General features: G+C 39.0%; 1 protein-coding gene across 3 annotated transcripts in view; it reads left to right on the top strand.

Moving 5' to 3' along the window:
• Positions 1-17,276, top strand: part of syt1a (synaptotagmin Ia) — a 218,432-nt gene that overhangs the window by 32,714 nt on the left and 168,442 nt on the right. The window lies entirely within an intron of this gene.

The following is a 17,276-nucleotide window of genomic DNA, read 5'->3' as shown; positions in this document are numbered from 1 at the left end:
AACTCTGGACTCAAAGGCACAAAGGAGGAGAAATCAAAGGTGGCTGCAAAGACCACGGCAGCCAAGAGTTTTACAGAACAAGATTAGCCTTAGCACTCCAGATAGAGATGTACTAGACAGATTAGTGACTGACTTTAACCCTTAAGCATGCTTAAGTCATTTTTAAAATGTCGCATTATGAATTTAAACCTGCATATGATCAAATAGATTAGAAATTGATTAGATGATCTTACTGACCACACACACGATCTTAGAAGTCCTGCATTTGTATCAACATCATTAAAAAGGCAGTTGCTGGATTTTTGAGAACTTTTTTAACCAAACTAGGTTAATGTTGTCTCAGAACTGACAACAGAAGGTTCTCACTGGTTAAAACAAACACAGAAGGAAAATTGTGTATAGTGTCCCGATTGTGTCCTCTGAGGCAAGTACTTTGGGAATTTGTAACAAGCAAATATTAGTGTGACTGCATAAAAAGTAATGAATGAAATGTAAAATTACTACAGAGGAAAAAAATGACACAAAGCTAGTACCTAAAGAAAAAAGCTTGCACAGCTTCTATCATGTGTTCAGTTTCCTACTGTGAAATAATGCAGGAGCCGTAGACAGCCTGTGCCTGATAAAGGTGTGGAAGTTAGAAGGTAGTGGAGCTTTTTGCAGAGATAGAAGTGTAGGTGTTATGATCATCTGCACACATTTTTCTGCTGCTTTCTGGGTTCAGGATTAGGGGGCAGCAGTCTAAGCAAAGAGGCCCAGACCCCTCTCTCTCCCCCGCTACGTTCTCCAGCTCATCAGGGAGAACACTAAGGCGTTTCCAACCCAGCTGAGAGAGATAATCCTTCTGTCGTCTCCTGGTTTTGCCCCAGAGTACATGCTACCTTCTTATCTTACAGGAATCTGAGAAGCATTCTAAGCAGATGTCCGAACCATCTCATCAATGTGGAGTTCTACACTAAACTCCTCCATTTCCTCCAGTAAGAATCCAGTCACCTTTTAGAAGAAGCTCATTTCCACCACAGTCTTATTCTTTTAGTCATTATCAGTCTAAATGGTCTTTTCTGTCATCTGGAATGGCTTCAAGGCTTATTTCTGCAGATATGTGTACAGGTGTGGCTTTAAATTCTGACTTGTGGCAGACTGTGGCAGAAGCATGATACATTAATGATAAAGTGATAGAGGGAGTGATGCAAATGTTTTTTTTCCTCTCTCCACTTCACAGTTCTTGGTATGCATCTTTCCCCCAAAACACATTTTTCACCTGCAGTAATGTGAATAGACATGATAGCAATTCAATCATGGATTCAGGCTTGTGTAGACCTCTACTATGAATGTGCAGAATACACAAAGATGACATGAATCTACTCATCTCTCTCTGTAAGAACTGCTAGAGTATTCCTCTAAAGCAATCACTTACACTCAGTGTCCCTCTTGAAAAATAGATTCTACACTGCCCTAGCTTGCTGCAACTTGAAGCTCAAATTCATATCGAAGCCTGAAACCCTTTGTGAGTTTATAATGAAAAACAGTTCAGCTCTTCCAGAGTCCACACCCCTGAGTGAAGCATATTCAAGCTGTTAAAGCTTGCAGGAACCACACAGCTGATTTGATGTCTCCGAATGTCACTATCCACAATAAGACTATTGATGTTTAGCAAAACTATCGACTCAGTAGCTAATTAGTGTGCCATCAGAGGTTGAACTTAACTGTGCTGGATACGCTCCTCTTTATTTTACTGGTTTGATTATTTGCAATGTTGTTTTGCAAAGTTCAGAATGTGTTGCATTCAGAGGCACTGCGACAATACATTCTTGATCAAATCTATAGGTCAAATTAGCATTTAATTTGTAGCAAAAGCAGCATGTGGCTCATAATTCACAGCCCTCATAAATGTCGATGCTTAAAAAAATCTAAAGGTTTGTTACTTAATACGTATTCAAGTCTGCTCAAATTAAAACAGAGAAGCTGCACTAATGTAGCCTCTCTGTCTCATCTGCAGCCCTCTTCTCTGCTAATTATGGATAATGGACACAAGCAGGGGAGGTACAGTCCCTTCTGCCAGAATAAAAACAACTGATTAGGAAGACCCGAGCTGCGTCATAGAGAGACGAAGAGGGCTTCGGTCATCAGACGTACTGCACCTTTCTCTTTACTTTGTTATTTTGGTGCGTCAGATGATTGATTGTTCCGGCTGTAACCACACTACTCTCAAACGTACTTTTAGAAAGATTAGTATCTGGAAAGGTCCTTATTTACACATGATATAACATGAAATTGAGCAGAAGTTTTCTAAAGCACAATTAGTGAAAAATTTAATAATTAATCATAGGTCTTTTATGAATTGGCAAATCCAAGTAGGTGGATATAAGCCTGCATTCAGAAATACCCTTCTCAGGAAAAAAGCATTCTTGTGCTGAGAAATGAGGGGTATTTACAGGAATTTTCTAAAAGAAAATGGGAAAAAATTTTCACTTTTAGAGAGTAGTTAGTATATGTGCACATGCTTGTAGGAAAGCCTTCATTTCTTTGAGCAAACGTAGAGAGAGGTCTCTGTAGAAATGTTGTTTTATATCACCTCAAATCAATGGGGACTGATGCTCAAGACAGTCAGCTAGCCAAATGTGTTTCCTCTCCTACCATTAATATTACCTGTCCATCCCCCTGGCATAGTAATGTTTGTCCTGTTTGTGCTGTTGAAAAGTGATGAAATGCAATGCAATGCTTTTATATGATGTTGTAGGTCCATACATACTACAAACAGGCCCTTTTTGGCTGGTGCTAGGTGGTAGCTAGGCAACCTGACGGTGTCTTGATACAGTACATCATGCATACTGTAACTGAAGTTTTGTGGATATAAATTAGACATTATAGCCATTAAAACAGGTCATTTTAGCTCATTGCTACATGATTACTGAGCAGCATAATGACATCATAATGTGTAGTATCAGCATATCTGAAGCTAAGTACCAGTGTGCCAAGCGCCTTGTTCAAGTTCGGTTGCGTAGGAGGTTTCAATATAAGAAACATCCACATAGTCAGAGATATTTGTATAATTCCAAATTTTTAAAAACGAATAAAATCACTTTTCTTTTAAAAGCATGAACAATTCAGAGTGACACTACTTAAGCAGTAGTGTACATATATACATTGAATTTTTTGTGGGAGTGTGCCATTTTCATCAGCTCGAGAAAGGCTGGTGACTAGAGATGGACCGATCCGATATTACGTATCGGTCCGATACTGACCCAAATTACTGGATGGAATATCGGTGAGAAATAAAAAATGTAATCCATCCATTAAATATCAAAAAAGCCCCTCACAAAACTTGCTACACGGCGTAACTCGGCTCATAACCGTAGCACATCGCAGCAGTAAGCATCACGTGATAGAGCGGCTGTGTGTATTTGTAGCCTCGCTACCAAACCAGCATTTCATCTCGGAGGAAGTTTTCCCAGAGAGAAGTAAAGCAAGTGTGTAAGTTCATCTGAATGTTTGTAAAGCATTCCCACGTTAAGCTTAACAACAGATATATGGAGCGACTGCCTCTCTCTCTCTCTCTCCTGCTGCTACTTCAATCGTGAAACTGATCAATGATCAGCTGATCGGCTTTTCTGTCGCGAGTCCGTCTCTCTTTTTAGTTTTTGGCCCACTTCTCACCAGAAAGAGGAAACCAGCGGCTGAACAACAGCAGCACTATTAAGCTTGATAAGCTGTTGTTAGAATTTATTTAATATTACTTTCTAGACCAGGATCTTTTTCTACGTAGCTGACGGCTGGTAACTGTGCAGGGGCGGATCTAGCAAAGTTTAGCCAGGGGGGCCGATAGGGCATGAACAGGGAAAAGTGGGCACAAAGACATACTTTTCTTTCTTATTCTCATTTAAAATGTCCAGCTTTTAATAAAAAATTATCCGAATCTTACACCCAAAGTTTTAATCTGATGTAAAATATATAGAAGTCCATTACTGTATATATTAACTATTAAGTCTAATATACCCTAGTAAGCTATAGTACTTTTTCCTTTGGGAAGATACCATCTGTGCAGTCTGCAATTCTGTTGAAGAAAGATGTTGAATCTATTTAATTATTCTTGAAAAATAATTTATTTCTGTGCATTTTTCCCCCTGCATCAAATTAAATTTGATTACATCGATTAAGCATCATGAGGTGGAGGGTGGTTCCCTATTTTTTTTTGCTGGGAGTTTGCAACCCTATTAGTTAGGTTGCTTATAATGTCTGCTAAGTACTCTTTAAAATACCAGAATAGGGAGGATGGTGTAGGTTTAAGTTTATTAGATTGATCAGTGTTGCTGAACTATGAAATATTTTGGGCGCAGTGTATTTTTTACATACAGGTATAACAGAATAGCTTTAGTGTTGTTATTTATTTAAACTTGAGTATAAACTTATACAAAATGGAGCAAGATATTAAAAAACACACTATATCGGATTCATATCGGTATCGGCAGATATCCAAATTTATGATATCGGTATCAGTATCGGACATAAAAAAGTGGTATCGTGCCATCTCTACTGGTGACCTGCAAGCTCACAGAACTGACCTTTTAAAACTTCTAAAACTATGCTGTGCTAACTGTGATTGTGTCCCATTAAACTGTAACTGTATTTGCGTGACCATTTTTATCTTTCTTTAAAAAAAAAAGTGTATGGATGAAGCTGTCAGGAACCCTTACCGTTTTGTCCATTTTGATCTGCCCAGCATTGTGCTCTGGTTCTTGACGAAACATAAAAGGTCATAAAAGGTCCAAATAGCTTGACTCACAGAATATTGAGTTTGCCTTTGTGATGGTCCACAGCCAGAATCTGAATGCACCCCGCTGGTTTCACCCGGATCTCCATATGGAAAAGGAAATAGGTTTGTCACATTTAACTGCTATTACGCTTGAAGAAATACTACACAAAAGTCTAAAATATGGTCATAGTGTGGCGAGTGTTTGCCCTTTTCATCATTTCAATGTCCCTGCTGTGAAAATAAGAATCGCTTATGTTGTCTTTACTATAGTCTTCACCCAAGAAATAATCCCAGCCAGTCTGTATGCTTTCTTGCAGACATCTAGCCCTTTGTTTTTAGGTGATGGTGAAAACTGTGTTTTATAACATATGCAGTAATGCAGTGAAACGGTTATGCAGTCGTTAGGGCAAATGCAAACTGATTTACATTGATTTACAGGTTGGATGGCGCTCGGAATGACTTGGGTGAGCTGGAGATGGTAATCAGTGTAACTGCCAGGCAGCACCAAATCATTTTCTGTCTCTCTCTCTTTTTTACTCTAAATTATATAAGGACAACCTCTTACGATAATTTTTTATGTGTATATGTACACTGACAGGTGATTTTATTTTGAAAAGTCCCATATTTTGCTCACAACAGTAAACTTTAATCTCCATCTACAATGCTCAGGATGGAAAATGGTCAGTGCTTTCTGAGGAACAAATCTCTGCAGAGGTTTACTGTATTGTCTACAGCGAGACTAATTCAATTCTCCCGTCCTTTGCTGCCAGCTTTATGTCCCAGTCAAAGCATGCTCTCATCAAACAAACTTGATTAAAAAAAAAAAAAGATCTATGTGGCTGCTGGATGATGAAGTTTATGTGCGTGTGTGTGGCTGTGTGGTTTTGTCCCAATGTCCTGACATACAAAAGGACCTTTGTTTATCCATTTAAATTCTGACAGAGGGCCAAAAAAGCATGTAGGTTACTCAGGGCCACAGAGATCGACCTCAGTGACAATAAGCCTGCAGTCTGTGACTCGGAAAACATGTTGCTGTTTTAGTATGAAAAGCTCAACAGTCTGTTTTGCATTATTCACTTTCAAGTGTTCAGTTAATCAACTTTAGCGGGAGGAAAGAGTGGATTTGATACGCTTGACATCAAGACAATATGGCATTGATGGAAAATGCATATAAAATATGGAGTGCATATTTCTTTGTGTGTGTTATTTTTTTAGTTAAAGGAAGAAAAGTTCTACTGAGCAGATTTCAACAGCTTTTCAGGCATGTGCATGATGGAGAGGTGAGATCAATGTTGAGGCATATTGTCTGGTGTGGAAACAAAGTTCATGGAAGCTCATTAGATGCCCCACCTCAAAGATTCCTAAAGAAAGAATTGGTGAGAAGGTCCAGCACAAAATTGGATTTCTTCTACTCTCTTAACTGCAGAATACCTACCACTCAATGTGAAACTAATGAACTGGCCCTGGATATGTGTCTGAGATCAAACACATGCACCCACAGTAGCAAGGGCAAACATACGCTTTAAGGATTATTGGCTATTTTCTTCCCTCTGCTCTCAAAATGAAAGAATATCTAAGCATCACTGCAAGTGTATTATATTTAAATAAGATCTAGTGCATGTGTGTTAGTCTATTTTGAGTGAGAATGAGTTGTGCTTATCACAAACTCCCAGTTGGTGGTTTCTTTTTGTTGGTAATGAAATGGCTCTGAAGGAGTAAAGTAGCAGTAGTTGTTATCTAAAGACAAAAACACCAGTTTATGGCCCAATAAAGCAATTTTAGTGCATGCTAATTCCATAGTTTTTTATGTAACTTTTTTTTCCCCTCTTAGTGATCTTATCTGGATCCATTTATCTGGATCTTTTATATTGTTCGTTATCATTTTGATATTGCCCGTCTCAGATAGCATCAAGGCATTTTGAACAGCTACAAGAGTGTGAAGGCAGAAAAATCTTTAAGCAATCTGAAACCTCGGAAGGAAAAATCCAGGTTTTGGTGTCAATGGTGTGAAGCCTTGTTTTTTTCTAACTCTGGGATTTTCTTTGACTGTCAGCATTTAAAGCACAGGCAAAGATTTTACTTCTAACTTCTAACCTGCTGATTCTGTGAAGCTCCTGTTCCCTTTCTGAACTTAATGCAGAGGAGGTCTACAGTTATCAGGGCACTGGCAACGCTTATGCACTATGCACTTCATCACTCAGCGACCCTGCTCTGTAACGTCACTCGTCTGCCACGAGTTGATGTGACTCTACTGCAATAATACCGCTTACATGTAATATCTGCAGGGGAAGAAATTTCGCAAACTAACTTGTTGTAATAGTGGAATCCTATCGAAGTACCACACAATGGGATACTGCAATGGGACTGAAAATACCCAAATTAAAAGATTAACAGGTGTGACCAAGTAATTTTGTTCATATATTTTGTGTTAGCTTAGCAAAGCTGTGACACCATGGGTGCAGTGGGTAGCTGCATTTCCATTGATGCTCTCTTTAAATAAGGATTGTTACATTTCGACCAATTGTTACAAATCTTCCTAATTTTTTGATTTATCGTGAGTCAATGGTCATCTTAGTATAGTTTTAAAGCAAAGATGGGGGGGGGGGCATCAGGATGATACTTAATAACACGACTGCTTATATCTGGCAGAGGTAATTAGAAATAAAAACATGGCCATAATAAAGGGCTGCTTTAGATAAAAGACTCTTGTAGCTGAGATTAAATTATGACTTAAAATGTTTTAATATGACTTAAACAGAATATACATGCACTATAAAAAGTGTATGTAGTGCATATAATATCATATTACATCAGCATGATTGCTGCATTAAACATCTGATCTAAAGTTTGTGTTATCAGTGTTTTATGTCAGCCTTTCGCATTCATTTCTACGCTGTGCCTGAAGAGAGATAATTGCCTCTTAGCTAAAGTCTAACTTTGAGTTCATACGTCCCGTCCCTCTCTTCGACTCCATCAGTCGAGCACGCTAATGAGTGTTTCCTAGCAACAGTTAAAACAGGGCTAGTAAAGTCAGCATTGGCAAAAAGACTGCTACTCGCTGAGATCTTTTTCTTTTCTTCTCAACAAGCTATTCATGTGCCATCTGCATGCACGAACAATACCCGTTTTCACATTAACATCAGAAAGCTTGTTCTCCTCTGCCAAGATTTAATTATGTTGCATTCTAAATTAGCCACCATCTTGAAGCCCCAGTGCCATGTCTTTGATGCAGTAACATGGATGATGGGAAGAACTCATGCTGGACATGAAGCTGACAATATACACACATACCTATACATGCATAACACCTCACCCCACGTGTCTTTGCCTGCAACAACAACACGCTGATATAAATATATCCTGGACAGAACTGTGTTTTTTTTCACCCTGTAATGACTGTGCATGTGCACTCACACCAGGTGATGGTGTCCTGAGGGGTGGACATAATAGTTGGTTGTATGTATTTATAATTAAAATATGTGACACTGGTATTCTTCCCAGAATTGTAATGACTGAAATTATACCTTGTATTATCCCTTTTAACAAAGATTGAAAAGTGAAGGAGACCCTATCATCATGATCGCCACAGAGATCTGTGAGAGGAGCCAAATGTGACTCAAATTAGCCTTATTGGCAAATAATCCACATTTGCTTCACACCTGTATGTGTTAGTCCCCATAGGGAAATAGTTCCTCTGCATTTAACCCATTCACCCAGTGAAGCAATGGGCAGCCACTAATGCAGCGCCCGGGGAGCAGTGTGTAGGGACGGTACCTTGCTCAGGGGTACCTCAGGGTAGCCGTTCAGTGGAGTCGAACCCCCGACCTTCCGATCATGGGGCCACCACTCTACCTACTGAGCTATCCCTGCCCTTCACCTGTAGAAGCCAGATAATGCAGTTTGATTGTAGTATCATCCAGAGTGCAGACGGAGTGCTGTCATTCAGTGTGTTACATGAGAGGATTGAGTCCTGATCAACTGTAAGCAGACAGGAGGGGGATTTCAAAGAGAGTCTGATTTACTTTCTAGATTGGCTCGTTTTCTGTGAACCTATAAAACTGTGCGTTGGCAAACCGGTTTGTCTCTTAAGATTGTGTATCTCAGACAGTAATGCATCTTTCTAATGCACAAAGACAGGTCGTCTCTTACAGAATTTTGTTATTCATCTAGGTTTAATCCTAAGAGCATTGCCTCGAACGGCTTGGCCGAAGAGGTTCTGCTCCAAATACAACAGCGTTTGATGGATGTGTGCCTCAAACTGGGTCCATTCTTAGAAGAGAGGTTACCAGTGAGGCTGGCAGCATGCCACAAAATGGTCATGGTTGTCTCCTCTAATAACACATCAACTTATGCAAAGTCTGCTTACCTCTCAACTCATTTCAACTCGTGTACTGGGAAATAGTCACGTGTATCAGGTGGCTGAACCCCCATCCCTTTATATAATGTGGAAAAACATAATGCAAATGCAAAGGGTAAGGACTTAATCATTCAAGGGCAAAGCACAGGAGACGCAGGGATTGCAAGTGCTGTGTCATCATCATGCAGGGAGACCATCTGAATGTTATTATGCTGTCTGATTTGAGTGCCAGCTTCAAGGGCATTTTCTGCCCAGGTACTGAAGTTCTTTGTGGCACTCAACCAGACTATCGTTTCATTAATGCAAGACAAAAACATTTCCCTTTATTTACCCAGTCCTTAATAAGTGTACTTCTGAGTGCTCACATTTTAACAATGTCCAGTCCGGAGGCTGTCTGTTGGCTCCAAGGTTACAGCTGTTTGCTGGCTCTGATGTCTTGGGGGAAACTTTTTATATATAATAGTGCTGCTAAGTAAGTGTGTTTTGTTTTACTGATCAAACAGTATCAAATAGCACTTGAGGTTTGGCTACTTGGAGATTTAGACTTTTCTATATTGACAGTGTTCCACCTACACCTACAACTGAGCATTAACAAGCCTGTAGTGGTTCAAAGTGTAAACATATGTTTAATTTATTTCTATAATCAAAGCAGCAAGTCTTGTTTCATCAGCTTATGTTCTCCTTTTAACACAATCACACCAGAGCCACAGATGGGCTACACTAGGCACGCCTGTTGCATATATAATCCAATCACATATTCATGTTTTTCTAGCATACAAACTGTACTTTTAGTTTAGTTTTCACTGTTATTTTTTCTTTGTTGTTTTTTTTCCAGCTTTGTAAATTGGCAAAAATGCAATACCATTGTTAGATGTCATGCGATTTAGCGTGATGACAAAGAGAAATCTCAGGCAGTGTAATTAGCAGGCAAGGCATACCAGGTTATTTAAAATTTTTTTATACTCCTCTCTGGCATCTGTAGCAGCATGATTATCAAATGTTTTCATGTCAAGAGAGAGAAATGTTGACTGACGGGCCCGGCCTGGCTGGAGCACCAGATCATACAATAACTGACAGCAGAGACCCATCCTTTCTCCTTTACACAAAAAAGGAAAGAAAACAAAGCAAACAAAACATTTAATTATTCTTCCACAGCATCAACAGACACAGGCGGAGTAGAATGGATGTGCGGCAGTCAGCCTGACGGGGCCATTTTTGAGTGTCAAAAGAGACGAAACATAAACACTAACACCACAGAGTGAAAAAAGCCTTGATAGGAATGCAAAGATTAATTGAATATGCTAATTTGCTTTTTAGATACCTGTTTATGAAAATCCATTAAAATCATACACATAATAATATCCAGCAGCAGCTGAGTGCAGTGACCTTCACTGCTCGAGATATCTGTTTTCAGCCTTAATTGATAAATACTTTAGTGAGAGCTACAATTGTTATTCATTAACACTAAAAAATCCTGGTTTTTTTTATTTATTTCACAGTAACCTCCATTCTACTTGTAAAAGGCACCAAAAGCCTGGATTATCCTATAATACAGGATAATCTATGGCCGTTGTAGATATCTTTGCGTACCCACATTGCATGTTGGCAAAATTGTGCTTTTTACCTCACTATCCATAACAAGAACATCACCACAAACAAAAACATTGTGTCCTAGTTTGCATAATTAATCTTACTGGAGAAGAGAGAGGAGGTGTAAACTCCAGATGCCACTCTAAACAGAAAACAAGGCATCAGTATGCAAACAGCTGAAAAAAACGGGGTGTACCAGACAGAGTCATACGGCGGTCCCATTACATCCCATAAAAATACAAGTGCCCCCGTGCAAAGGTTTTGGCAAGATAGAAGTGTATTCATCTTTTCACTGCTTGCTAACAGCCTCATTGCTGCACGTCTGCCAGATTCTTTGAGCCAAATTCAAGTGGGCCTCGAAGCTGGTTGTTCTCAAGGCTGCCAGTCTAGTGGGAAGGAAACGACCAACTTCAGAGAAACAATCGAACCTGCTCCATCCATCCTTCAAACTGCACAGAGAGCTTGATTTGGAGAATGGCAAAGCCTCCTGTTTCTCAGGAGTAATATCTCCATACAGGATATTGGCTTTGTGTCCCTTCAGCTAAACAAAGAAGTAGGCATTGTTCCTTAAGCATTTGTCCGTCCGGTTTCTTATTAAATAGATGTTCAGATCTAAACACTAATATGAGCCTAGATTTAATATGGTGTGATTGTGTGTGTGTGTTTTTATGAGACTGCTGCTCCTATTGCATAGGGGTATTGAAGTATTCTCTTGTGTTGCACTGAGAAATATTTAATGTGTTGTCCAGAGTAACCAGATAAATGTGCAGTGGGATGGCCAGCTCTTGATCTCAACTACAGAGGTTTGAATCTCAGAAGACCTGGATGTAGTAGTCATGCAAAATAATTCGGTGATTATGCCTCTTGCCTGGCATTGTACTGTACTTTGAACTCCCCTACTATATTGACACCAGATAGTCTTAACTGTTAATAATGAAAGCCATGTGTATGTTTTACCAAGAAAAATGTTGTTTCCCTTTAAATAGATTAATTGCCCTTCTTAACAAATCCATAATGACTAAGTGAAAATGAGGCTTTACAAAGATCTGCAAATATATTTAAATGGAAAAAGTCCTCATTTGTGGAAGTATTTACCTCTTTTGCAGTGGGTTTCCTAGTTATAATCATGTGCGCTGCACTGTGTGTGCTTTAATTAGCCTTAATGTTTCTGGAACCTGTGCCAAATTTCATGGAATGTGCACATAAGAGCAGGTAGATAGAAGCCACTTTTGAGTAAAAGGCTTATTAAAGCCTACTTTGATTTTGTCAAATTACTTTTAGGGACTCTGGTCAATCATCTGAAGAGACAAAGATGTAATTCTCTGGACAGAACTCCAAGCTCTGTGTCTAGCCTACATCAGGCACTGTTCATCTGGCTAATACCATCCCTGCTGGGAAGCATAAGTGTGGAAGACAACTAGGAAGGATCACTGCAGTCAAAATAGAAACACCCTTGAAGAAAAGGCCAGACTTATCCACAGTGTGTAAAGTCTCAGCTTAGGGCAAGATGCCTTTCTTCTCAACAATGTAGCTGGAAGACAAGTCTCTGTCCTTGAGTAGCCCCATAAAAAGCCCAGAGTTAAACCCCACAGGACATCTGTGGAGAGGCCTGAAGAATCGCAGTTGACATACGGTTTATATCCAATCTTATGGAGCTTGAGAGGGTCTGCTGGGAAGAATTCGAGAAAGTTCCTCTGAGCTGTAATTGCTGCCAGGGAAGAAACGAGGCTCAAAGGTCTGAATGTTTGAAGTTTTACATTATTAACAGAATAATTATTTTTCGTGTGTAAATTTCAACATTTTTAATACGTCTTGAAAAATGTAAGGCGGCATATTTTCATTTGGCCATTGTAGTTATCAAGTCTACACTGGCAAAAATGATGAAAATATATATTGACATTTTTAAATGGAACACACTGACCACAGTTTAGCAGAAAGTGGTGTACTCAGAATACTTTATGAATCAAATGCATTGTTGTATGGGTTGGTAGTGTTGGTAGGTATGAAGGCTTGAAAAGATTCATTCTATTTCTGCAAAAAAAAAAATGCAGGTTTCCTAAATTGAGGAACACAAGAAACACATTTTAATTCCAATATTCATCTGTGCGGTTAGACTAGTCCTAAAAGTTTCTGGTTGGTTTATGTATTTATTTTAGTAGCTATGAAAACTAGCTTACATCCAGTGGGCCTGTATTGCTCGCTCACTTTGAGGAATAGCATTGTTAAATTACTCGAGTTAGATTAAAGGTATTTAACTTAAGAGGTCTGTCTCTTTATTTAGGATATTTGGATGGTTTCAGGTCATCCTTGGTTCAGTTTTACATTATTCTGTGGTCTAGAATACACTCGTAAATATACACTCATCACCCAATTCATTAAAACCAGGTCAGACTCCGGCTTGACATCAAAACTGCTTTAATTTTTGGTGCTTAAATTCAACTAGGTCCTGGAAACTATGCTTAGTGATTCTGGTCCATATAGATATGATAGCATCATACAGTTGTTGCGGATTTACATCCATGGTACAGATCTGTGGAAGCCATTTACCTACACCGAACTCATTGTCATGTTCAAGAAACCATGTTGATATTATTTGAGTTTAGTGACATGGTTTGTTATCAAGCAGGAAACAACCATCAGGAAATGGTTATACAGTGGTCATCAAGGGATAGACATGGTCCACCATTACACATATCAATCAGTTGATTGGTGGTGTGATGGTGTGGAGCCATGCTTTCATGTTGTTTCTAACAAAGTATGAACCTACCATCCGAATGTTGCAATAAAAAAAAAAGCTGTCAGGGGCTGGGTCTGTAACGCAGCATTTTGGGCTTGTTTTGTATTTTGTATTGTCTTATGTTAGAAGTTCTTGTGGTATTATTTAGTTACGGTTTAGTTGAGTTTTATTCTAGGTTTTGTCTCATCCATGTCTCTGTGATTTATGAGTCTTTTCCTGTCCTCTGTATAGTCTGTCTTGTCCTCTGTGTTTTACTTTCTGTTATGCCAGTGCTTTAGTCTCTACATGTGTTCCATGTCTCCTCAGGTATTTCATGTCTCTATGTCAAGCTTGTGTTGTCATGTCTACGTTCAATGCCGTTTCCTGTTTTATTGTGAAAGGCCCTGTCCTGTGTGCAGTGGGTCTCGTTTTGCTTCCCCTTGTCTTGTTAGGTCTGATTTTTCCCAGCTGTATTCCCACCTGTTCCCCATCCTCTCATTAGCCTTCTGTGTATTTAAGTCCTTTATTCGGTGTTAGTTTGTCTGGTTGCATGTTTCTGTGAGTTTTGGCTCTCCTCAAGCGCCTGTTCACGTTCATTTTCTGTGTATGTCATGTTTTAGTTTTGGCCAGTTTAGGTTTCAGGTTAGTTTTTCTCCAGTTTGCCTTGCCTTATTTTTTTGTTTTGACATCAGCTCAAATAAACGGCTCACTTTCTGTTATAATTTGTTTTTCTCCCGTGTCTGCATTTTTGGTCCACACCTCAAACACACCAGCGATCCCCACCGTGACAAAAGCCTCAATTTCAGCTGACAGAAGTGGCACCCAATGTGGTCTTCTGCTGCTGTAGACTATCTGTTTCAAAGTCCAGGATGTTGTGCTTTGAGAGATCGTCTTCTGCATACCTTGGCTTGCTCATTTGAGCTGCTTTTGCTCTCTTATCAGCTTCCTATGTAGTCTCCATCAGTCTAGTCATGGATCAACAAGGCATTTTCACCCAGAGAAATGTGCGCCCACTGGATATTTTCCTGTTTTTCTGTAAACTCCAGATCCAGCTGTGTGGGGAAAACCCCAGGAAATTAGCATAAATTTGCTTGAAAATGTCAGCACTGGTCTCCAGTTCTAATAACACTGATGTTTACTGAAACTGACACCAACATGAGCAATTTCTGAAGAATACCATCGATATACTCTAAATAGGCTTCTACACTCTTCGGACAGCATTGTTTTTTGCCAATGTTGAGGACATACGTAACATCAAGACACTGACACTTTGACACAAGGCTTTGGCCCACAGACAAGCAGTGAAACTGCCATGATAAAAATGTTTGAACTCCCCTCCCGCAGACTCCCAGGATGGGTGTTTGCTGTGGATATTAGTGTGGCGGCAGGACAACATGAGATGGGTCCTTTGAATAGAGAGCACAGAGTGAAAGTTGGGATAGCTGCATGGTGCAATAGCTTTGAAAGCTGTGAAATAGACTAAAACACACAGATCTGAAGTTTAGGATTTTTTTCCCCTTTAGGATAATGAAACATGAAAGGTCCCATCATGCCAAATTTGTTTTAGCTTCAAGAGGGCTGCCATTACTCGCTGTACTTTAGAAACTCGGCCAATCATTTTGGTGACGTGTATCAAGTCTTCTTGAGTCATAGCTTGTCTGCTACATTTGTTTACTTCTGTTGTATCAGTTTCTTTTGTGGTAATGATTATAACTGCAGTTGTCTATGTTGATTATTAGGACATTGACTTGATATGATATGATTTAAGTGATATTAATTACGCATTCTTTGTTAACATTTGGCAGCAGAACCCTCAGGCACATTACTCACTGTAAAAGGCCTATTCTTGACCTCTCCACTATAAAAAATAGACATTTCTTTAGGCCCTCTCCACTTAGATTACTAGATGCTAATGCCAGTGAGGCTGACTGGTTTCCCCAGGCATTTGAAGTCTATTTTGGGACCAAGTATCCCAGTGGGTACATGGTGAGGTGTTTTTCAAGCCCACATGTCTGTTACACATTCATGAAACACCTTTTCAGTAAAAGCACAGAGTTGGCTTTCAAAGCCCTCCTGCTGTCTACTGGTAAATATCAGCTGCTAATTAGTGGCTGATATGTACCAGTTACTTAACTCGGATATATTTGGCAGCTTGTTTTACATTCACAAAGCTTACTTCATTACATTCAACATAATCTCTCACAAGTTTCTGGAGGTGATAATATTCAACCTGTAGATTTGCTTTATTGGACATGTCTATTTCCAAATTGAAAAAAAAAAAAGCCAAAGGAAGAAAATGCAAGAAATGCTGAAGGTGCTTCCACATTTTGCCACCAGACCAGGCTGTTATTTTTTTTCTACCAGTCCTGTTAATGGCATGGAGTTTTTACACCTTTGGATATGGTGCAATATTGCCACCCTTGTACAAAACGAATGTTTCCTTTAGGCAATGCTTCAACTTTCTTAAGGGTCGCTGCTCCCTGACTGAAAAAAAAAACAATCCCCAAGTTTCTCTTTAATAGCACCATCCTTGCAGGGCCAGTTAAGAAGCACTATGACGCCAGCGTACAGTACAGCTTTGATCTTGTACATTCTGGGCTTGTGGGGGTTCTGGAAAATGAAATTAAAAGGATTAAATTGAGACCACCTACATAACCAAGTGGCTGCATATCACATGGAAGTACCTCCTACAATCTCAAGTTATCCTCTTGTTTGACATACCGTGTTGGTTTTGCATGTTTGGCTGGATCAAACACAAGCACCTGTTGTATAAACATGTTCCTCTCATCTCTTTTTATTATAAGCCTCAAAGATCCAGTGACGAGTATCCAGTGTAGTCAGACTCTCATTTTTGAGAACTGTAGAGAAAGGTATGAATAGTTATGGTTTCTTTTTGTTACGATTTCTATTGCTTGTTTGTCCTTTGAACCTATTTAAGGGTACCAGCATGTGTTGTTTGCTACTGCTGCACTGCTACACAATGTGCCATCTGCTTCCTGTAAATGAGACCACCGATGCCTGTCACCAATTATTGTAAGATGTATTAACATTTTAAAACAGAGGTTTGAAGTTAAGATACAAATCAGTTTCACAACATTTGAAAAAAAAAAAAATGATTGAAACCCAAGCTAATTGAGTTCAAAATTAGGGTAAACCCAATTATTTCTTATGGAACTGAAGGACAAAATGAGAATTGGGATGAAAAAAAAAATACATTTATTTTAGAATGGAAACTGCTGTAGGAGGAAATTAGAGGTATTATAATAATAATTTAAAAGCATCGTATTCAGGATACGCTCTGGTCTAATCTGCTAAAAATGAAAGTTTACAAGCCATGTTTACTAAATTTTGTTGAGTCATCTGCAGCTGTTATGTCTTTCTGTTAATTTAAATATAAATACTGTTTGACAAAAAGGTGTGTATGTTATGTTTATACATATATTACATTTAGTGAAAGAGGAAAAAGCTTGTCTTTGTCCTACAGTGTGGTTAGGATGGATTTGAAAGCATGTATTTTAATTTCCTCGTATTGCCTGACATAACATACCACCTCTAAGCTTATTCACTGAAGTTAATAGTGGACACTGAAAGATTTAACAGTATGAACTACATTAATTAGCGGCTACTAGCAATTAACCACCATAAAACCTCCGCCTTCGGGCACAAGTAGTATTTATTTAAAACTATCTAATAGTCTGTGGCTAATACTGGACATCTTTATTAAAAAAATCCTGCAGTGACCCACTAATTTAATTTTCAGGGAAGCCTCAGTTGTATGCCTTCATTTGGCCCATTTCATTACATTTAAAAAAATACTGGTGGGATTACCCAAGCCATTTAAAAAACATTGGTTTTACTCTTAC

Source organism: Maylandia zebra, linkage group LG17, assembly GCF_041146795.1.
Source record: "Maylandia zebra isolate NMK-2024a linkage group LG17, Mzebra_GT3a, whole genome shotgun sequence".
Classification (NCBI taxonomy): Eukaryota; Metazoa; Chordata; class Actinopteri; order Cichliformes; family Cichlidae; genus Maylandia; species Maylandia zebra.
Note: the sequence above shows the minus strand (reverse complement) of the source record. Positions and strands in the feature narration are given on the sequence as shown.